The 24,272-nt window shown below is 36.8% G+C and overlaps 1 pseudogene; it reads right to left on the reverse strand.

Moving 5' to 3' along the window:
- Positions 1–12,233: 12,233 nt before the first annotated feature.
- LOC122749825 lies at positions 12,234–12,686 on the reverse strand (annotated as a pseudogene).
- Positions 12,687–24,272: the final 11,586 nt, after the last annotated feature.

Consider the following 24,272-nt stretch of genomic DNA (forward strand, 5'->3'; position numbering starts at 1 on the left):
AAAAATGCTGAAATGAACATTGACATAGATTCTTCTTGTCTTGGGCACTGTGAGAATAGAAGGGACTGGCTCTCCAATTCTATCTTCTCTGTTGTACCAGCCAAACCTTCCTCTTTTTTGTTTGTGTTTTATGCAACTTCTGGTTTCTCTTCTTTCTAACCAGCCTTCTTGACCTTCTAGCACAGGAATCCTGACAATCTTTTCCTAGAATTCTTGTCTCAGCTCCTTGGCAGCTTCCTCTGTGGCTAGTTGGCTGAGTTTATTTCCTGATGCCTTTTCTCTTTCTTGCTGAAGAAAAGCTGGGACGGACTATGACTTAAAAGAATACACTGCAACCACAGGCTGTGCCCCACAGGTGTTCCTAATAAGTGATTTGACCATTCCTTCTTAACACTAGCTATTTTGCTGTCTACCTACATTACCTTAATTCTGTAGTTTAAAGGGTATCATATGGCACTAGGAAAGCTGCTGTGATTAATTATAATACTTTCCATTGGCTAATGTGACTCCTTCCTCCAAGCTAGGCCATTTCCAAGGGAAATGGGATGATTAGAGGCCCATGCCTCTACTCTTTCAGGGAGACAGGCAGTATTACTCTGATCACGGTCACCCTTCCAGGTGCTAATGGATCTTAAATTATTTACAGTTTCACCAAAGACCCCAACTAGCAGAAGCTATTTAACCCTAAGGACATTAACCCAGCAGTTAAGGGCAAAATTTTTTAAATGTATGGACAAAGAATATGGGACAGACTGCAGTATGTGGACAATAGTAAAAAACATGCTTATGACTTTACTTAGGAGATGACTGTACACTGACTTCTCTTTATAGCTACTTGCTATTTTTCCAATAGAATATAATCCCCTCTTGCAGATAGAAAGTATGCTTTTGGTTTGTTTGTTTGTTTGCTCTGGTTTCTCCTAACATCATGCTTTACACATAGACATCTCTTGTTGAATCATACTTAATTTGTACAATTTTAGTATTTTGTCATACATATTTCAGGCAACTTTTTGCCTCATATTCATCACTAGTGATGCCAAGAAATATGATTATACTACATGCAGTATAATAAAAAATGGACCCATTGTGAAATATAGACTCTCATTTTTTTTCAAAAGTGGCCTAAAAGTATACAAAATATTATACACGTTAGAATTGTAGCATCAAAGAAAATTAAAGATGGAAAGGCCTTTAGGGATCATGGAATCTAAACGCATTTTATCTGAAGAAATTAAAAGTCAGGGAAGGGAAATGACTTGCATAAGTCACACAGCAATTAGTGGCCATGTCAGAACAAGAAGCAAGATTTCCTGATCCTCAGTGCCCTTTCCAGCTTTAATCTCTATTCTTCTCACTTCATTTAGTAGTAAAACAAATTTGCACAAAACCAATGATTTCCTTTGCAATTTATCAAGGACCAAAAAGGCAGACAAATGTGAAATGTCAAGAGGTCCAGTTAAAACAGAGACCTTGCTCTTGGGCTAAATAAGAATTGTAAGAGCAGTAATGAGATGAAGATGTACTACAGGGGGAAGATCACTAAAGCTGAGTGAGGTTCAAACCTACCTCTGGGGATGACAACTGTTATGACCCTGGAAAAGTCACATAATCTCCCCTGGCTTCCTTCTCCTCATATATAAAATGAGGTGATTGGGCCAAATATCCTTTCAATTCCTTTTCCAGTTCTAAATCTGTGATCCTATGTGACCTTAGGCAAGTTATTGGACCTTGTTTATACAATAAGGATTTATCTATAAAATGATCTTTAAAAACCCTTCCATTTATGGATCTAGGATGTGATTAAGTATAATAAGAACTAAAATAATGATAGCATGTTAAGGAATAGGCCAAAAAAAAAAAGGTTCTCACTTCTCCCAGAATCTATAACTGGATAGAACCTTCAAAGCCTACACTTTACAAATGAGGAAATTAAGGCTCAGAGAGGTAAGATGACTTGAGTCATATAGGTTAAAAGTAGCAGAACTGTGATTTGAACATAAGATCCTCCACAGAGTCAGGGATCCTGCCACTATACTGCTTTTTTCCCTCTGGTGATACAGTGGATAGAGAACCTAGTCTGGAATCAGAAAGACTTGAGTTCAAATCTGCCCTTGGACACTTATTAGCTGTGTGACCCTGGCAAATCATTTAATTTCTCTTTACCTCAGTTTCCTCATCTATAAAATGGGGCTAATAATCACTCTCTCTGAGTTGTGAGGATCAGATGAGATCATTTTAAAGGGCTTAACAGTGTCTAGCGCATAGTCAACATGTAGTATCTATATCTGTATATCTTGCTTACTATACCTATATAGATATATCTATATGTCTTATTTACTATGTGATTGATATATATGTGTATGTGATATATATATTTTGATTATATATATATGTGATTGACATATATGTGTACATATATACATATATACACATATACACACATCTATATGATTGATATATATATTACTATTACTACTGTTGTTTCTTGGGAAGGGTGAAAAAGAAACCACTCAAATGGTAGCTAATTCAAATGCTTTGTAGCTAATGGTAGGACCTCAATATTGTTGTCTTGTTTAGTCATGCCCAACTCTTTGTGACCCCATATGTGATTTTCTTCACAAAGATACTAAAGTGGTTTGCCATTTCTTTTTCTAGTGGATTAAGGTAAACAGCGGTTGTAAATTACCAATTGTATAGTTAGCGAGTGTCTGAGGTCATATTTGAACTCAGGTCTTCCTGACACTAGGCCCAGTGCTTTATCCACTGAATCACTTAGCTGCCTAGGAGTTCACTAGAAAACCTTTTAGTAGTCTGACTCTGTTCTGAAGACATGCAAACTTTAATATGACAACAACATTATAAAACACAAGAAGTGTACCTTATTCACTAATAAGGTAAGGATAGTTAGTTTAAGCTTTACGCTTAGGTCCATCTTTGACTCTTTTCCCTCATGTCTTAGTCAGTCACTAGCCAAGTCCTTGTAATTTCTATTTTGCAGTATCTCTCTTTTATCTGTCTGGTCCTCTTCACTCTGACTACTATCCCCACCTAGTTCAGCCTCTTTTCTCTTTTCCTTTAGATGTTCATGTTAACATTCTTTAAAAAAAAATTTTTTTGTTACCCTGGCTTTTATAAGCATCAACAAAAATGAAGATTTTTGTATACAAAGAGAGAAAAAGAAGGTTGTTTTTGAAACCATTAGCCTCTGTTCTATACAGCCTGTTTTTGAAAAAGTATATATATATATATATATATATATATATATATATATAGGGGCAGCTAAGCAGCACAGTGGATAGAGCACCAGCCCTGGAGTCAGGAGGACCTGAGTTCAAATCTGGCCTCAGACACTTGACACTTATTAGCTGTGTGACCCTGGGCAAGTCACTTAACCCCAATTGCCTCACCAAAAAAAAAAAAGTATATATAATGGGGGCAGCTAGGTGGCACAGCGGATAAAGCACTGGCCCTGGAGTCAGGAGGAACTGAGTTCAAATCTGGCCTCAGACACTCGACACTTACCAGCTGTGTGACCCTGGGCAAGTCACTTAACCCCAATTGCCTCACACAAAAAAAAAAAAAAAGAAAATAAAAGTCTATATAATGAATTCTTCTTTGTTCCAAAGCTGTCTTCTTTGTCTGTGTCTCCTTTCACCTTTATTCGATTCTCTTTGTGCCTTGAAAAAAATGTTTCATTGATGATTTCCCTCCTTATTTTGGGGGAGGGAATATCAGTATCATTATTCCCTAATTCTCCTGCCACCCCTCAAAATTTTAAAAATAAACCCTCCCTTTTAACAAATTAGCATAAGTCAAGTGACATACACTGACCACATCTCCAAATTTATGTGTCATTCTGTTCACCATTCTCAATTTTATCTTAAAAGATAGGAAGCATACTTTATCCTCCTTTCTCTGAACTGGGCCTTGGACAGTGCAATGATCAGAGCTCTTAAATTTTTATTTTCTTTTATTCTGAACTTAAACACCAAATAAAATGAGCATTTCCATAAACAAAGTTCAACAGAGAAAGAAAACTTTACATGCACAAGCTCTTATTTTTAGTTTGCTTTTTCCTTTATGAATAGAATAAATTCAACATATAACTTTCAAAGTTCCCTTGCTTGCCTGTTTTCCTTCTTCTGTTTTCTCATTTGTGCTTTTAAAAAATGCTTCTTGTCTTTTTTTTTTTTACAATCCTTTCACAACTTTCTTTCCCGATAGCCCCCCCCCCTTAATAAGGAAAAAAAAGAAAAAAGAAATCTTGGTAATGATTATGCATAACCAAGCAAAACACATTTTTACAAAAATGTATATTATATTCTGCACCTTGGGTCCATCACCACTACTCAGGGAGTGGATATGATTGGCTCTCTGAAGTATTGGTCGATCATTGCATTTATTAGAGTTTTTGTCTTTCAAAATTATTTTTCTATAAAGCCTTATAATCAATATACAAATTGTTCTCCTGGCTCTGCTCAAGTCTTCCATGTTTTTCTCCCTAGATCTCTACCCCTTGTTTGGTAAAGAACTCTTCGTTTTTATGTAATTGTGACATTCCTTGCTTCTCTTATTTGCAGTAATCTTTCTTTTCTTTTTTTTTTCCTTTTCTTTTTTTCTTTTTGGTGGGGCAATGAGGATTAAGTGATTTGCCCAGGGTCACATAGTTAGTTAAGTGTCAAGTGTCTGAGGCCAGATTTGAACTCAGGTAATAATGAATCCAAGGCTGGTGTTTTATCCACTATGTCACCTAGCTGCCCCCATACATACATTTTTTAAACAATCATTTAAAAAATAATATTGAGTTCCAAATTCTCTCCCTCTCTCCTGCGACTCATTTTTCATTTTGCTGTTCAAGTAATCTTTAAAGTTCTACTATGATGATATCACTCCTTCAATCAAAAACCATTTGCATGGGGGCAGCTAGGTGGCACAGTGGATAAAGCACCAGCCCTGGAGTCAGGAGGACTTGAGTTCAAATCCAGTCTCAGACACTTGACACTTACTAGCTGTGTGACCCTGGGCAAGTCACTTAACCCTAACTGCCTTGCAAAAAAACAAAAACAAAAACAAAAAACAACAACAAAAAAACAACATTAGCATTACTCCCTTCTGGTTATAGAATAAAATGTAAACTTCTGACCTACATGGAAGATCTTCCACAATCTAGCTTTAAACTATCTGTTAATCCATGCTTCCCTTCACATATTTTACAATACAGTCACAGTCAAAATGAACTATTTGCCATATTTTCACTCTGCCCTCTTTCATTTCTATACCTTTGCTTTTGTCAGCCTCCAAGTGGAAAAGTCTCCCCACTGATCTCCACCTATAGAATTTTCTTCCTTCCTTCCAACTGAAATTATGATGCTACACAAACAATATGATACCACAAAAATGTACCTTTGGTCTCATATCCATTATATGTAAGTATAAGATATAAATATGTTGTTAGGTAGCTATCTACTATAATTATAGATGAAATGGATAGATAGCTAATCTGGAATCTTGCCCATCAAAGAAAACTTGAATTTGTGGGAAGCAAGAGAAGATTTCTGGAGGAACATTTACTCCCTCACCATCCTACACTCCATTAAGTGTATTGGGATAGAAGTATAGCTATCTAACACATTTCAAATATTGTTAGTCTACGGGTAGGATTTGTTTTGTCACATGAGAAATAACATTTCATTAAATACAGACTATGCAAAGACAATCATGGACAGTTAGTAAAACTTCATCAGAGCAAATCACAAACAAAAATTAGGGAAATAATGTTGATTAAAATAAATGAAAGAATATATAAGAGCAAATGTGCGGGGCGGCTAGATGGCGTAATGGATAGAGCACCGGCCCTGGAGTCAGGAGTACCTGAGTTCAAATTCGGCCTCAGACACTTAACACTTACTAGCTGTATGACCCTGGGCAAGTCACTTAACCCCAATTGCCTCACCGGAAAAAAAAAAAAAAAGGAGTAAATGTGCTCACAAACTGGGAGTGAGATAAGACTCCAACTCAATCAAAGAGAAAGAGAATGGTCTGGGGGCAGGGAGAGGGAAGGAGGGAAATTGTCTCTAAGAAGTCTCTATGGTTCTTTGCCAGCACTGGGAATCAAGAAACATTTGGGATTGGGAGGGAGCAACTTCCCAACAAATCTTTAGCTGTGGGGAGATCTCTAGTCCCCATCTAAAAGTTTGTCTTAGCCTCTTACCTGGCCCATCCCTCTTGAATTCCTCTTCTGAAGTTTCTTCCCACTTATACAGATCTGCAACATCATTCTTTTAGTGTTCTCTCGGCCAACAGGTAGTCATGCTTCCCTCCACACATACAGAGTTCTTCAAAGTTCATCCTGGGCAAGAATTGCTTACATAATCAACTGATTCAAATTCATAAGAACAAGATGGACAGTTTCTAAAGAAAGAAATAAGAGTTATCAATAACCACAAGAAAATAAGTCTTCTAATTCACTAGTAATTAGAGAAATTAAAGTAAGAACAAGTATGAGGTTCTATCTTTTGCCCATTAAAAATAACAAAAAATGGAAAATAAAGTGTGTTGGAGAGGCTGTTGTTGGTACTGGGAGGATCAACCTCATCAACAAAAATGAAGATTTTTGTATACAAAGAGAGAAAAAGAAGGTTGTTTTTGAAACCATTAGCCTCTGTTCTATACAGCCTGTTTTTGAAAAAGTATATATATATATATATATATATATATAGGGGCAGCTAAGCAGCACAGTGGATAGAGCACCAGCCCTGGAGTCAGGTTTGTTGATGTTGTTGGTACTGTTGTTGGAGCTGTGGATTGACACTTACTAGCTGTGTGACCCTGGGCAAGTCACTTAACCCTAACTGCCTTGCAAAAAAACAAAAACAAAAACAAAAAACAACAACAACAAAAAACATTAGCATTACTCCCTTCTGGTTATAGAATAAAATGTAAACTTCTGACCTACATGGAAGATCTTCCACAAGGTATAGAAATGAAACATTCATACCCTTTGACCTAGTGATTCCTCTACCCGATATATATTATAAAGATATATAGATGTGTGTATGTATATGTATATATATACACAAAAAGATATATATATATATATATTACAAGATATATATTAAAAAAGATGAGGAAAATCCCTATGTGCAAAAAATATTCGTAGCATCTTTTTAAAAAATTATGTCAAAGAATTAGAAACTAAGGGGGGGAGTACCTATCAATTGAGAAATGGCTGAACAAATTATGGTATATGAATAATGGAATTATTGTGCTATAAGAAATGATGAAAGGGACAGCTTGAGAGAAACCTGGAGAGACTTATATGAACTGATATAGAACCAGTAGAATAACTGATACAATAACAACATTTTCTTGGAAAACAACTGAGAAATATAAGAACTCTAATGAATGTGTTGACCAATCTGTATTCCTGAAGGTCAATGATGAAGTAAGCTATTTACCTCCTGTCAGATGGACTTAAGTTGCAAAATGAGACATATTTTAGGATATAGACAATGGGGGAATTAATTTTAATTAATTTTGTTTTGCCAAATATATTTGTTATAAGGGTTTTCATTTTTTCTTTCTTTTTTTCTTCTTTCCTTCCTCCCTCCCTCTTTCTTTCTTTTTTTCTAATTTGAGGGTGAAGATGTGGGAGTAGAAGGGAGTTGGGAATGAAGAAGGAGGAGGAAGAGGAGAAGGAGAATAATTTTATTTGGTGTTTGTTAATTTTAGATTGAAAATAAATATTTACTTGACAAAAAAGGAAATGCTAATATATAATAGCCATCAGAAGGACAGTTAGTCTTCATAGTGCAAGTTGGAAAAGAGGGAACTTATATGAACCTTTTCAGGTTCCAGTTGTCACATGACATGATTTTTGTAACAACAAAATAAAGTAAAATACTTGTTAATGTATAATTCAGTTATAACATACATTCTCATCCTGTGCTTGATAAATAATGTCACTGGACAACTGGAATGTCTGTTGGGACTTTGCATCTTTCTCTTTTTGAGCCAGGTACCAGTTTTCCCATGTCAATCTTGACAAGCTAAGATATAGATGGTGAAATCTCCTTGGAGGCCTTAGGCACAAATACTTTAAAAATACATCCTAGGTGTTCTGACAACTATTCTAGTGCAGAAAAATTTTGGTGCCAAAAAAAGTCCTTGAGGATATGTCTTAGTCATATAACACAGAGAAGAAACATGGAGTAGAATGAGCACTGGTCTTGGAAGCAGAAACACTGTTTTTAAAGCATGCATGACACTTCCTGTCTATATAATTGTGGAGAAATCACTTAATCTTTCTTTTTCTCTTTACTTAATAGTATTTTTTTCTAATTATATGTAAAGATAGTTTTCAACATTCATTTTTACAAGATTTTGAGTTCCAAATTTTTCTTCTCCCTCCCTTCCTTCCCTCTTCCCCGAGACAGCATGTAATCTGAAATAGGTTATATATATATATATATATATATATACACACACACACACACACACACACACACACACACAGTTATATTAAACATATTTACACACTGGTAATGTTGTGAAAGAAGAATCAGAACAAAAGGGAAAAACCACAAGAAAGATAAAAACCAAAAAATAAAAGTGAAAATAGTATGCTTTGATCTGCATGCAGACTCCATAATTTTTTTTCTGAATGTGGAGAGCATTTTCCATCATGAGTCTTTTGGAATTGTCTTGGATCATTGTATTGCTGAGAAGAGCTATCACTTAATCTTTCTAAATCAGTTTTCTCATCTATAAAATGAGAATAATAATACTTACACTTTTTTAAATTCACAGGGCAAGTATTTTGTAAAATGTAAAGCACTCTTAATTCAAGAGATTATTAATATAATAAGGAAACAAGAATGAGTCTATCATGAAGGTTTTCACTTTCTCTTTGTATCTTGAGTGACAAGTCTATTTTTTTGCATGTAATTGTTACTTACCAAATACTTGTTGAATCAATTGTGGTACTGAATAATTTTCCAATCATTTAAGGCTAATGTCCAAGAAAGAAAAAACAAAGAAGTTTGCAAAATATCACCCACTGAACTTGGCTTTTGATTCTTAGAGGAAGCAATCTAGCATGTGTTTTTAAAGGGTTGGTTAGCAGACATCTAGAAAAGGAAGTGGTAATCACCAACAGCCAAGATTGCTTCACCAAGAACAGGCTTTGTCAGAATGACCTCATATCTCTCCTTGACAAATTTACTAGACTGGTAGATCAGAGTAATGCTATAAATACTGTTTATCTAGAGTTTAACAAAGTGTTTGAAAAAGTCTCTTGTGCTACTTTGTCGATGTATAAAGAACTATAGGTAGGCAACAGTATAGTTAGGTGGATTTGAAATTGTTTAAATGGCCAGAAACAAAGAGAAATCATTCATGGTTTTATATCAACTAGAAAGAAGTTTCTAGTGCAGTGTCTCAGAGGTTAGTTCCTAGTCCTATGCTGTTTAAGATTTCTACTGATTACTTGGCTAAAGGCATGAATGACATGCTTAACACATTTGCGTTTAACACATTGTTATCAAAAGACAGACAGACAGACAGACAGACACACACACACACACACAGAGTTATAGATATGTTATGGGCCCAGAGCACCCCAGAAGTTCTCTGGGGTACATAAAATAACCTTCTCCTTGAGAAACTAATCCAAAGGACAGACACACCTAAAGAGATAAGTGGAACCAGATCAGACTGAGCTAGCTCTGGGATCCTCACCCTTCATTGTAGCCTCCTCCACCCCTGGGGAGATAAGATTAGGTGTGGCTGCTGCTATTGTGTCCTGAGGAGAGAGATGACTTGAGAGATCTGCAGCCACCCCTCACCCAACTCCTCCAGCCACCACCAGTGGGGGATGGTTCTCCCTCACTAAGGAAACTTTCTACAGTCAGATAGTCACCCCCATCAGTCCTCTATAAAAGTATCTGCCTGTCTCCTGCTCAAGGAGATTGGTATCTCAGAGCTACTCTCTGAACCATGCCTTTCTTCCTATGTGAAGAAGTCCAAGGATTTCTCTCTTGGTTTCCCTTCCTTTACCCAGTCCCTAAGTAAACTACTATCTTATTCTAATTGCTTTTGTGTGCAAGAGTGTGTAATTCTTTAAAGAGGAATTCCTAAGGACCCCAAACCCCAGTCCCTATCCCAAACCCCCTACCCTATTTTCCCCATGTCATAACTGGCGCCCAACATGGAGCACAGGAAATTTCCTCTTTCCTCTTGGCACACAAAACCTGGAGGTAGAAACCTCCCTTCTGGGTTTCTTTTCTCCCTCTTCCATCTTACTCACCCTCCCATTTGAGTCATGGAGAGGTAAAGATGGTCAGCTTTTGCACGTGACAGCAGACGGGCAGCCTGGGTCTCCCTCCCTTGCCAAAAGCTCAGCCAGACGTCCAAACCACGCTCGGACCCTCAGACTCCATGTTTCTGGGTAAGAACTTTTGTGTTTGTGTGTCTAGCCCTTGCCAGCACTGTGCTCTTCCACGAAACAGTCAGCCAGTGTCTCCCTCCCTTGAGAAAGCTCACCCTAACGTCTGAACTATGTTCGGACCATTCTCCTTAGACGGGACGATATCTGGGTACAGCCATGGGGCAGAAAGGGAGTGTTCCGAAAGGTTCACAACTGGGGTGCATCCTAAGAGATTGGACTAAATTAGAACTTACAAATTTGAGAAAGAGATGCATGATCTATTATTGTAACACTGTCTGGCCACAGTATCCACTAGGATCTCAAGAAAACTGGCCTGTACACAGAACTCTTAACTATAACACCATCGTGCAATTGGACAAGTTTTACAGGTGTAAAGGGAAATGGACAGAGATCCCATATGTTTTGGCCTTTATGGCTTTAAGCCAGAAGTCAAAAGGAAAGGATGATGTCCTCTTGCTGGTAGAAAATCACTGCAAGTCTAAGCGATTAGCTAACCCTTCTGGCACCTCCTCTGGGATCCCATCCCCTCCTGCTCATCAGCCTCATTCCTTACCTGTATCTCTCTTCCCTCCTTCTTCCTTGCCTACTTCCGTACCTATGGGTCAACCACTGTCATACCACTCCATGACTAAGACCTCTCTTTGCTGATCATAGAACCAACCAATCCCCTGTGCCCTCCACAGCTGAGCTCTGGCCACACTGGGAGTAGACATCAGTATTCTTCTATTTGCCCTACCCAACAGTGGTCTCCACAACTTATCTAGCTGTATCTCTCACAGCTGTACCCCTGTCACAATCTGGGGGAGCTCCAATACATTCCCTATTCTATTTTTTTCATTCAGCAGCAGCTCCCATCTGCTTTACCTAATCTGTAGTCGCCTACACCCATTCCTCCAGTCTCCTTTACCCCTCCCCCACCCACTCCACAGACTAATCAGGCTCCTCCATCTGACCCTCTGCATGTGGCTATACCCATTCCACCAGCCCCTGGGTCCCTTCCCCAACCAGCTTTACCCAGGTCCCTAAACCACATGGTCACCTGCCTGGTTGAGGGAATGAGAAGGGAGTGGTGGGGATTAAGAAACAAGTCAATTATGAGAAGGTGAAGGAAATCACAAAGGGGCCAGATGAAAACCCAGCTCTTTTCATTCCTAGATCAAGGGTCTTTTGATCACACCATCCTCCTTCCCTTGAAAAGAGAAGGCATTTCTATTTAGTGCAACAACTTAATTAGATCTTACAATTTTGAGGGGAAGAAATGATTACCACCTTTGGCCAAGAATACTAGTGATATCTGACTCATCATCTCCTCGAGTCTGGCGACACCCTCTCTTTGTACCAGTGAAGGAAGACAGGCACCCAGAGACCCCACGTGGTCCAGGCCACTTCCCTAATAGTGACTACGCATACCAAACCAAGGCTGGATGTGCTCAACTCTGCCTGACCAGAAGCAAAAGAGAGGCCCTGAAGGCTCTTAGGAGGAGGTGTGTGTATGGCACATAGGCCTCAGCTCCTAAGAGGAAGCCCTGGTGAGTTGGATAGGAAAAAGAGACTTAGAGATACATGCTCAAAATGGATCTTTGCACAAACAGGAACAAAACAGTGATGTGAGAAAAAAAAAGCAGCTGCTGCCACAAATTCAGTTATCCCTGAATATGATACATTCAACTAAGAATCCCTACCCCCCAAAAAGTGTTCAGAGCAGTCTTTTGTAGGGGGATAACAGGAAGGGCAGGGGAAGAAAACAAACACACTGGGGTAACAAAGCTGTCCCCAGCTGGGTTTAGCTCAGCTGGCCACAGTCTGTGATAACGATCTTCTTAGATGTCTTCCCACTCTTGGATTCGATCTTCACCACCTACATGCCTTCCTTGACGTGGCCAAACATGACATGTTTTCCATCCAACCAGTCTGTCTTTGCTGTGCAAATGAAGAACTGGGATCCACTGGTGTTGGGACCTGCATTTGTCGTGGACAGGATGCCAGGCCCAACGTGCTTCAGGATGAAGTTCTTGTTTGGAAATCGGCTCCTGTAGATGGATTTCCCACAGGCAGTTGTGATTGGTGAAGTCACCAGCCTGACTCATGAATGAATAACTCTGTGGAAGGTTGATCCCTTGTACCCGAAGCCCTTTTCACCTGTGCAGAGGGCTCTGAAATTCTCTGCAGTCTTTGGCACCACATCTGCTTTGAGATCCAGCACTACCTGGCCAAGCAGCTGCTCCTCGGTGTCCATAGAGGAGCAGGTTCTTGGCTGTGCCTCATTGGAGGTAGTGAGGAGGACTGGAATGCAGGGTGGTGGTCCTCAAGCTTGCTCAGTTCGATCAGGTGCTGTTTATCTCTTTGGGTGTGTCTGTCCTTTGGTTGACCTCAAGGAGAAGCTTCCTTGATCTCAAGGGAAAATTCCTGGGGTTTCAAGGAAAAGGTTCCTTGACCTCCTCAGACAACTTCTGGGGTAACTGGGGCCCATAATCCTCCCATAACAGATATATACACATACATACATACATACATACATACACACACATACATACATACACACATATATACATACAGATAGATGAGAGATAGAGAGATACACACACACAACCTAAAAGGTCACAAAGAAAGTTTCTTTAGTTATTGCATGAAAAAGATATTCAACAAGGATGGAAAACTCATTTAAGTAGCTATCCCTCCACCCACTCTCCCTCCCTTCACTCCATATGGAAACAGGTCTGGTTATCAGGGTGTGTTGGTAGTGATGATTCACCTCCACTTGGGGCAAACATGGAATCTGAGAGACACTGCCTTTTTGTGGGCTAGTCTTTTCCATAGGCAACTAGGAAGCCACATCTGGAACAACCAAGTCTTGGAAAAACTTCTCCTGCCTTTTAGGGGAAAAACCCCCCAAACACACACACACACACACACAGATACACACACACACACACATGCACACGCACACACAGAGCTAGCTTACTCTACATGTCAGGTTGTTCTTATTCCATTCAACTACTCCTACAAAAGGTAAAAACATTATGAATGAACACTGGAGATTGTTTATACTTAAAACTCCCATCCAGGATCCATCCCTATGCCCAAGTGATTCTATGTGCCTCCTGAAGTAAATTTAAGCAAACTCAGTGGATTGTGACTTGGGGTCCACCTATAAGAATCCCTTGGGGCAATGAATCTGCTCATATATTGCCCTGTCTCTTGAGTGATTCTGCTCAAATTCTCAAAGAAAAGTTTCAGTGATTAAAGAAAGTAGAACAGAAGATTTGAGCAATAAAGTCAGAGCAATGGGCTATGCTGGGCCTAGTCTCATCCTTACTTTATCTAGCTTTTAACAAAGCATTTGATAAAGTCTTTTGTGATATTTTTGTGGAAAAGATGAATAATTTGAATAATTCTGGGCTAAACAATAGTACAGTTAAATTGTATTGGAAAGGGTTTGGCCTAAAATGTGAGCTTCTACCCTTGGAATTTACATATAGACTGGCCAACCCCTTATTTCCTAGGATAAGGAAGTTGAGGTTGCACAAAAGCAAAGCTTCTGGGGCTTTTTTTGTTTGTTTTTGGCTTTGTTTTTACCACACTGGAAGGGAGAGAAGAGAAAGAACAAGGGAGGCCAAAGGTAAACTTACTGTCAGATACAAGAGAAAAGGTAAATGCCAAAAGATAAAAGAGAACTTGCATAAAAACCCAGTCCACAAGCAGATAAATCAACAGAGAGGATCATAAGAAACAGACAATGAATAAAATGTCAAAGAGAAACCAGAAAATCTATGAAGGAAATTAACCAATACTACATAATGAATGAGAGAATACTGGTACTCCTCAGAGATCATAGAACAACATAAAACAAACAAACAAATAAACTGTAGAATGGTTTCAAAGATAAGAAAAACTGTTAAAAGAAGAAATTAAAAGTAACTTTATACCAGTAATCAGAACTCTTAATGTGGAACAAAAATACAGTTAAAAGAGTAGGAAAAAAGAAAGTAAAAACTTTGAATGTTGAAAAAGAGTAATATAATAATAAAAAAAAAACCCAAAGCATTTAATTGATAAATAAACCCAAAAAATGTGGGTTTTTTTGTTTTGTTTTGGTTTTGAGGAAAAAAGTAAATAGTGATTCTGATTTCTAAAAAGAGAGAGGAAAACCAAATTGTTTATATCAAAAATTTAAACAAAAATGAAAACTTACCCAAATTGAAGATGCAATAAAGAAAATTATTAGAAACTATTTTGCACGAGTATATGATAATGAAGCTGATAACTTAGACAAAATGAACACTTACAAAAATATCAAATACCCAGATAAAAGAAGAAATTACCTATTTAATAACACAATACCAAAATAATTAATTGAACAAGTAATAAAGAGAAACTCCCAAAGGGGAAAAACACCTCCAAGACCAGAAAGACTTATGAGTGAACTGTATCAAGCAAAGAAAAATTAATTCCAGCATGATGCATTGTGTTTGAAATGATAGGGAAAGAATTTCCTATTCAAAGAATTCAAATTTCTTAATTTTTTTTCTTTTTCTTTTTTTTGGTGAGGCAATTGTATGTGCGCGCGCGCGTGTGTGTGTGTGTGTGTGTGTGTGTGTGTGTGTGTGTGTGATGTTGTGAGATGAGAAATGACCAGGCTTGATAACAGATTTAATATGTGAGATGCTTGAAAATGAGGAGGAGAGGATGACACCGAGGTTGTGAGCCTGCATGCCTGGAAGGATGGTTGGTATCTTTGACAATATAGCAATGGCTAAGAAGAGAAGCTTTAAAGGAAAATAAAATAAGTACTGTCTTGTACATGTGGAAATTGAGATATTTATGGGAAATCTAGTTTTAGATGTTCAAAAGGCAGTTGTTGATATCAGAATTGAGCTCAGAAAATAGGGCTGGGTGTATAAATCTGAGAATCATCTGTATAGAGAGTATAGGCAGTCACATGAATCAAGGGAGAAGAGGAAGGGGCAAAGGCAAAGAAGTAATGCTCACCTACCAAGTTCAACAGTGAAGAAAAAGTATTGCCTATAGTTTCCTAACAAGAAGCTGACATTTAAGAGGATAAAAACAGTAGAAGAGAGGGATTGGTAAGGAGAGGGGTAGCAGGGTTCTTACCCTAGAAGGGGCATAGGAAATCTGCCAATAAAGAAAATTCCCATGCTATGTGACACATGTTCTTTGAGGTTAGAGGCTATTTCTTTTTTGTTTTGTTTTGGTTTGTATGCCCCTCATGCAGCATGATGTATGGTACATAGTAAGTGCTTTATTAATTTTTGTTGCTAGAATGATGGGAATGGAGTCATATGTCTGCAGGAAAATTAGGAATTTTTTTTTATGCTTTAAATTGCACATTAGGATTGGAGAATCAGGATAATAAAAAGATCTTTATAGGTTAAAATGGTGTCAATTTCAAGTAGAAACTGGATCTCTGTAGGCCACATACTGACTTAGAAAACCACAAGTTACCATTATCTATATTGTGTTCTATTTTTATTTTGTTGAACATTTTCCAATTACTTTTTTTTTGGGGGGGGGGGCGATGAGGGTTAAGTGATTTGCCCAGGGTCACACAGCTATTAAGTGTCAAGTGTCTGAGGATGGATTTGAACTCAGGTCCTCCTGAATCCAGGACCAGTGCTTTATTTACTACACCACCTAGTTGCCCCCCAATTACATTTTAATATGACTGACATGCTTGTAGGTCATGAGTCTGACACTTCTAGGCTAGAACATGAGACTGAATCCAATAAGATAAAACTTAATGAGAATAAATTTGAAGTCTTAAACTTTGCTTTAAATATATAACTTCATAAAGTTAGCCTAGAGAGCAGTTTATCTGAAAAGAAAAATTGAGTGCATTTGTATTTTGTAAGCTCAGATGATGTAGTGGCCAAAGACAGTAATGACATCATAGGCTCCATTCGAGAAGCATAGTATCTAGGAATAAAGAGGCAGTAGCCTCACTATACTCTGTCGAGGTCAGAATCCTGTCATCAGCCCTGGACATTACCTAAAGAAGTACATTGATAACTTAGAGAGGACCTATAGTAGGGCAACCAAAATGTTGAGGAATTTCAAAATCCTGTAGTAAGCAATCTCATAGTAGAGGAGGGAAATGCTAGATTTGTCTACAAGATTATCTGGGTATGAACCCTGGCTCTTCTACTTTCTATCTATGTGGTCTTGGGCAAGTTCCTTAACTTCTCTGGGCCTCAGTGCCTCATCTGTAAAATTAAGAGATTGGAGTAAAGGTTTACTCTGTTGGAGTAGGGAGGTTCTGAGTGCATGATGCTAAAGTCATGCCACAGGAGGATCATGTGAAAAACAAAAACAAAACAGGAAGTTTAGTCTGAGAAAGAGAAGGCTTAGAAAGGGACATGAGCACATTAGTTAATATTTGGAGGTCTAGAAGAGGGCTTGATCTCCTGACTTTTCAAAATGTACAAGGTTGGAGTCTCCAATTATTTTACCTAAAAGGTATTAGAACAAACACAGAAGCAGGGGATGAAAGCTCATTTCATGGGGCCGCATGTTGCCTTCAGAGGGGAGAAAGCCCAAGTCTTCTCCCTTTACAACATTGTCTCTCATCACATTCTGTCAGCAGGCAAACCACCAAAGGCATTCACTGAGTAGACAAAGAGCAAAAGCTTTTGAAAATACATACTAGGAACTTTTGAAGTCATCCCCTTTTCCAGTTACATAGATAGATGAAAGGCTTCTGTTAAAGCATATGGGTAGCAAAGCAGAATCAGTTACAAAATTTCTACACATGCTCCTCACTCTCTTCAAGAAACTTCCATTCAGGAAGTGCTGATAAACATTCAACGACTAGCTTTTTAAAAAAGTACTCACAATGCACTTTTAAGTTTAATACAAGTTACTAACATTTTTTCCATCATTTTAAGTCTAAACAATAAACAAGACAACAAATCAAGCCCTGATTTAGTTTTTGCCAATTTCAAGGTGTCATTGCTCACATTGAAAATTTTAACTATAAACTCTTGAAAGCTGGTATGAAATGGTTCCAGCATACGCCTACTTATATTATACACCATAAAGACTCTCAAGGAAAAGAACTCCAGATTCTCTGTGCGAGGGGATGCCATCAGAGGACCTCTGCACATGTGCTATCCCAGTTATATAACATTTCAGAAAATGTACAGAAGAAAATAGAAGGAAATAAAAACAAATGGGAAAATTCTGGGTGTAACATGTAGAATATATTACATATTTTGTTTTGTTTAGCACAAATAGTATAAATGAGATTCACACTTTCCCATGGAATCTCCTTTTTCTGTTCTGCTATATGTATGAAAATATTTTTTCATGTTTCAGTGCAGAGTTTCAATCATATTCACAGATAAAGACAAAATAAGAATTTATAATAACAAGAAATAAAAGGGAATATATAAATATAATTTATAAAGAATAACTATATAAAGAATATAAATAAATATATAAATGTTAATATAAACATATATGTTCTATATGGCCTAGCATTTATACTAATAAAGGAAAGGTAAATTGAAATGTGAAAATTCATAAATAGTAGAAATAATTCTAGGTGATTCTGATATTCCTATCTCAGAGCTAGACAAATATAATATAGAATAAATTAGGAAAATATAGAATTAAACAACTTTTAGAGAATTTTGAGCTGAAAGACATACATATTTCTTAGTACCAAATAGCAGCTTTCTAAAAATATATACTATGTTCTAGGGCACAGAGAAATTTAAGTAGAAAAAAGCAGAAATACTAAACACATTCTTTATAGAGCATAGTATAATAAGATTGTAATTAATATGTAGAACATAAGTAAAAGATACAGCCTCAAATGGAGACTTAATGTGTGATTTTTTTATACCCTTACTCAAATTAATCAGCATTGATTTAGTTTATTATGATTTGATGGGGATCAGTGATTTTATTAGAAAATTAGGCAGAATAGAATTAAGTTTGAAGTAATTATGTTAGTTAGTAGATGCGGTTAGGATAAGAGTTATGAATGAATAATCCTTCATGTACTGATGATTATATTTATTGTTATAATGTATAAAAAGTTCAAGAGACATAGCTTCTAGTTAATTAATCACTTTATTAATAAAGCTAGTATATTACTAATAAAAGGGATGGTTATTTGACCATCTCTCTTAGACCAAAGATGAATCATGGCAGTGGGCTCACAGTTTATATACCCTTGGAAGAGTGGGTGTTCCTGAACCTGGCAATCAACTCTGATTGGTTAACACTTAATGAGAGAATGAATATTATAATGAGAGGTGGGCCTTTTCTAATGAAAGACTAGGGGACTTTGATCATGTCATTTACTTCTGAATCTATATCTCTCACCCAAGCCTGAGTAGAAAAGAATGGTCTGGAGTTCCACCTTAGATTAAATTTCTTGTATGGTTAGATGGGGTAGCAATACCTAGATTGAGGAGAATGTTAATCTTATTTACTATTAGCAGTCCTGTCCTTCAGAGGCTGAGCCTTGAAATGAGGACTTTAGAAAAAGGGGGGAAACTCTGGATCTCCCCAAATCATTGGTTATTGATAATTATTTCTCTCTTTGTGTTTGACTTATCATCTAGATTATAATATTAATTAGAAATGAGATAGGAATGTAATCGTTATGCTATTTTGCCATGCCCCACCTCACTCAGTCCCTTCTGTAATGTGCTATAATAGGGTTCATTTGTTGGTACAATACCTCTCACCTCTACAGATCACCACTATCCACTCCCTAGTGACCTTTGCTTCAAACCCATAACTTCCTTGGATCCTAGGATACTACTGGTCAAACACTAGGGTCTTATGACTTGTGGAAGGCCCTGAGATGTTGTTGAAAGGGTCTTAAGCCCTTTGGAAAACCCCTGCTGAGATGACCTGGAGTTGATGACCTCTGGAATTTCTCATGACTTATGAAACATCAGTTGACAAAGTGGTTATGATAAAGGAACATTTCCCTTGGTCAACCATAAAACTTCCCCATTTCTGGAACTGACCAATCAGTAAATTCTAATGTCTCCTATTTTTAGTACCCTCCCAAGTGTATAAAAGTAGTTAGTACTATGGGGAGAAGTTCCTAATTGTGAGGAAGATCTTGGACCCAATTGATTAGGGACCACCAGAACCCTTAATCAATTGAATATGCTTAGAGCTCTGTCTTAGTGATTTTTGTTACAGATTGGAATTTTGTGGCTTACAAATGATGACATAATGGGTCAAAGGACAAATCATAGAAATAATGAATACGTGAAAGAGAATTTTAATCCCCGAATTCAAAGAATTTCTATTCTCCTGGGTTGGGGGGAAGGGGAAAAGATATTAAAACAAAACAAAACAAGTAAACACAAATTGTATACAAAGTAAATACGAGTAATTTCAGGTTTGATGGGGAGGACCAACAAGTTTCAAACAGTAACCTGAAGCAAATTTCAATTGTTCTTAGCAATTTCAAACAGCCAAAGAAACTTGATAACATTTCAAGACACTTGACAAATGAAAATAGTCCCCAAAATGAGGGACATTTCTTGTTCTATTTGTCTTGTGAATAGCTATCTCCTCTGGCATATACAAACCTTTCCCTTTTCTGGAATTCTCTATATCTGGCATCCTCCATGTACTGTGCTACCTCCCTAATCAGTAGTTGGTATCAGACATAGGAAACCAGTCCAATGAACCTGAGCAAGAGCCCTCCCCTTCCTATAAAACCTCTGCCCTTTAGTGGATCTCTAAAGCCATGGTTCTACAGAATGGATTCCAAAATGTGCTGGAACCACTAGAACCAGTTCCCAGTGAGTATTAAATAATTGTGTTGGAATTTACATATTAGCCAATGCTACAAATCAAAGCTTGATTTATTGTTTTGTTGATTGTCTAGATGAGAGATGTCTAATAAGTCACAGGGATAGATAGCACTCTCAGGAGTGCAGCCCAAACCAGATTAAAATGTAATTTCTATCAGGTTTAATGTGTTGAAGTTGTAATAATAATTTAAAAAAATATCTACATGTGGTTTTCTAAGTCAATATGTGGCCTGCATGGATCCTTATGTACAATTTAGTGCTTCTCCTTTATATGAGCTTAACACCACTGGTCGAGAAGTAAATGATAGAGAAAATGTTAATAATGTAGATTAAATGTAAAGTATGTTATGTGTACATTGCTGTGTTGTGTTTTTTTTTAAGTCATTTACTAAAATTTTACCAGCATGCCATTGAATAGAACCTATACATTCTAGTACTAATCAATCCATAAGGTTTAAATGTGACCCTGGAATTACCTGGTCCTTAGAGCTGGAAGGTGCATTTCACAGCATCATCTATACTCTTTTTCTTCTCCAGACTGCAGGATCATCTCACCTGAGGCTTTGTCACATCCCTTGACTAGCTGAGGCTCTGATATATTCAATTCCCTCCAACACCTAGGACATAGTTTTATTTCTCTTTCCTTGATGCCCTTTCTTTCCTTTACTAGACTCTTTGTGCCTGAGGGTGTGGCATGTTACACCCAGTGTGTTCTTTGTAGTAAAAGGCCTGTTGATTTTAGAATTACTAGCTGTTTTACTTCTTCTAGGGAAGTCTCTAAATCCCCTGAATTACTGAAACCCGTAGGGATAACTTATTTTACGCTTTGGGCTCAGGAAAAACATTTAATTTGCTCCCATCAGAGAAAATTCAGCTTGCTACATTATTACCTGGTGCCCATTTCTCCTCACTAGGGAATCTGGTCTTTTTGCTTAGTTATTTAATTCTTATCAATGTTATTTTATTTATATATATATATATATATATATATATATATATAGTAGTTTGGTTAGAAAGAAAAAGAAAATTGCCTCCTTAGTGTCCTAGTCCGGCAGAGAAGTGTTATCTATCCCTCAATCAAATAAAAATATTAAAATAATAATATACTTTTAAAAATCATATGATTATATCAACAGATGCAGAAAAAGCTTCTGATAAAGTACAACCTTCATTTCTATTAATAAACACTTGAAAGTAGATTTTTCCTTAAACTGATAAAAAAAAAAGTATTTACCTAAAATCATCAGCAAGCATTATTTGTAATGGGGATAAGCTGGATGTGTTCCCAGTAAGATCAGGAGCGAAAGAAAGATACCCACTGTCACCAATATTATTCAATATTTTATTGGAAATCCTAGCAACAGCAGTAGGAGAAGAAAAAAAAATAGAAGGAATCAGAATAGGGAATGAGATAATAGAACTATCTCTTCTTGCAGATGACATGATGATATACTTGGAAAACCCCAAAGACTCAACTGAAAAAGTTAGTTGAAACAATAAGTGTAGCAAAATGGCAGGATATAAAGTAAATTCTCATAAATCATCACATGCATATATATCATAAACAAAGCCCTGCAAGAAGAGATAGTAAGAGATATCCCATTTAAAATAACTCTAGGGAGTATAAAATACCTAGGAGTATACCTGCCAAAACCAACCCAGGAACTACATGAACAAAATTTTTTTAAAAATTTATAAAAATAAAATCAGATTTAAATAATTAGAGAAATATTAATTGTTCATGTGTAGACAGGGCCAATATAATAAAAAATGACAATGTAAAACAATTTATATATTCAATGCCATCCTAATTAAATTACCAAAAAAATGTTTTACTGAAAACAATAACAAAAAAAAACAATAACAAAATTCATTTGGAAGAACAAAAAGTCAAGAATATCCAAGGATATTAACAGTACCAGATCTTAAACTATAATATACGGCAGTCATTATTAAAACTATCTGGTACTAGCTAAGAAATAGAAATGTAGATCAGTGAAATAAACAGCAAATAAATATAGTAACCTTGTATTTGACAAGTATAAAGACAAATTTTGAGAATAAGAATTCATTATTTGGTAAAAAATTATTGGGAAAGCTGGAAAACAGTCTGGCAAGAATTGGACATAGACCACTTACACCATTTACCAAGTTAAGATGAAAATGGATACATGACCTGGATAAAAAAAAGAGAGATTACAAGAAAATTTGAAGAACATGGAATATATTACCTATCAGACTTATGGATGGGTGAGCAATTTATGAATAAAGAAGTGAAAGAGAGGAAAATGAGGTGTGAAATGGATAATTTTGATTACATTAAATTAAAAAGGGTTTGAATAAATAAAGTAAATGTAGCCAAGATCAAAAGGAAAGCAGAAAAAAGAGAAAAATATTTTATAAATAGATTCTCAGATAAAGGTCTCATCTCAAATATATAAAAATCTTTGTCAAATCAGTAAGAATATGAATCATTCCCCAAATTGATAAGTGGTCAAAGAATATGAACAGGCAGTTTTCTGATGAAGAAATCAAAGCAATTTAGAGTCAGATAAAATGCTCTAAATCATTGTTGATTAGAGGAATGCAAATTAAGATAGCCTTGAGATATCATTTTATACCTAGCAGATTGGCTAAAATGATTGAAGGGGAAAGTGACAAATGGAAGGGATGTGGAAAAGTTTGGATACTAATTCACTGTTGGTGGAAGTGTGAACTGATCCAATCATTTTGGAGAGCAATCTAGAATTATGCTCAAAGAGTTATAAAATTGCCTATACGCTTTGACCTAGCAATACCACTATAAGATCTGTTTCCCAAGATTATTAGGGAAAAAGGAAAAGAACCTATGTCATCTACTACTGCAACGATGATGACAATGAAGATGATGACGACAACAATGAAATGATGAGCTCAGGGCATCTAGGTGGTGCAGTGGATAAAGCTCCGGCCCTGGATTCAGAAAAACCTGAGTTCAAATCTGGCCTCAGACTCCTGACACTTACTAGCTGTGTGACCCTGGGCAAGTCACTTAACCCTCATTGCCCTGCAAAAAAAAAAAAAAAAAAAAGAAAGAAAGAAAAGAAACGAAAAGAAAAGAAAAGAAAAAAAAATTTGAGCTCAATAATCCTAGAAAAACATGGACAGACTTGCATGAAATAATGAAAAGAAAAATGAGCAGAACATAAAGAATATTGTATATAGAAACACTAATATTGTTTTAAGAATAACTTTGTGGGGCAGCTAGGTGGCGCAGTGGATAGAGCACTGTTCGTGGAGTCAGGAGTACCTGAGTTCAAATCTGGCCTCAGACACTTAACATTTACTAGCTGTGTGACCCTGAGCAAGTCACTTAACCCCAATTGCCTCACTAAAAAAAAAAAAACCAGAATAACTTTGCGCAAATAAGTAATTTTGACTATTATAAATACTCAAATTAACTACAAAGGACTTATATGAAGGAAGATGCTATCTGTACCCAGAGAAAGAACTGATAAATAGAAGTGTATGTATATACACACACACACACACACACACGTATATGTGTATATATGTGTATATATATATATATAATGGGTCTACATACATACATGCATATCTACATAGCTACATACTTACATATCTACCTACCTATCTACATATAGCCATACATATGGATATATGTATGAATATATATGTATGGATACATATGTCATATGGTAGCCGTCTCTAGGGTGGCTGTGGGTGGGGGAAGAAAAAAAAGGGAACAAAAAGAAAGTTACATGATAACTTTATTATATATTTAAAAGGGGTTGTTGGGGAATTCCTCAACCTATAGATTCTAATATCCACCAGAAGAATAATTCTTCCCACTTTGGTCCATTTAACTGGAGGTGAATAAATCAAAAGGGAAGATTAGAAAATATAAAATGTTTAGTTAGCATCAACTGATGGGCAGTTGCCAGGTGGCTAGCAACACCCCAGAATGACAGGAGATGCACATAATATAGGGTTTTACACAGCCTTAGGGTAAT

This window comes from Dromiciops gliroides, chromosome 1, assembly GCF_019393635.1.
Source record: "Dromiciops gliroides isolate mDroGli1 chromosome 1, mDroGli1.pri, whole genome shotgun sequence".
In the NCBI taxonomy this organism is placed as follows: domain Eukaryota; kingdom Metazoa; phylum Chordata; class Mammalia; order Microbiotheria; family Microbiotheriidae; genus Dromiciops; species Dromiciops gliroides.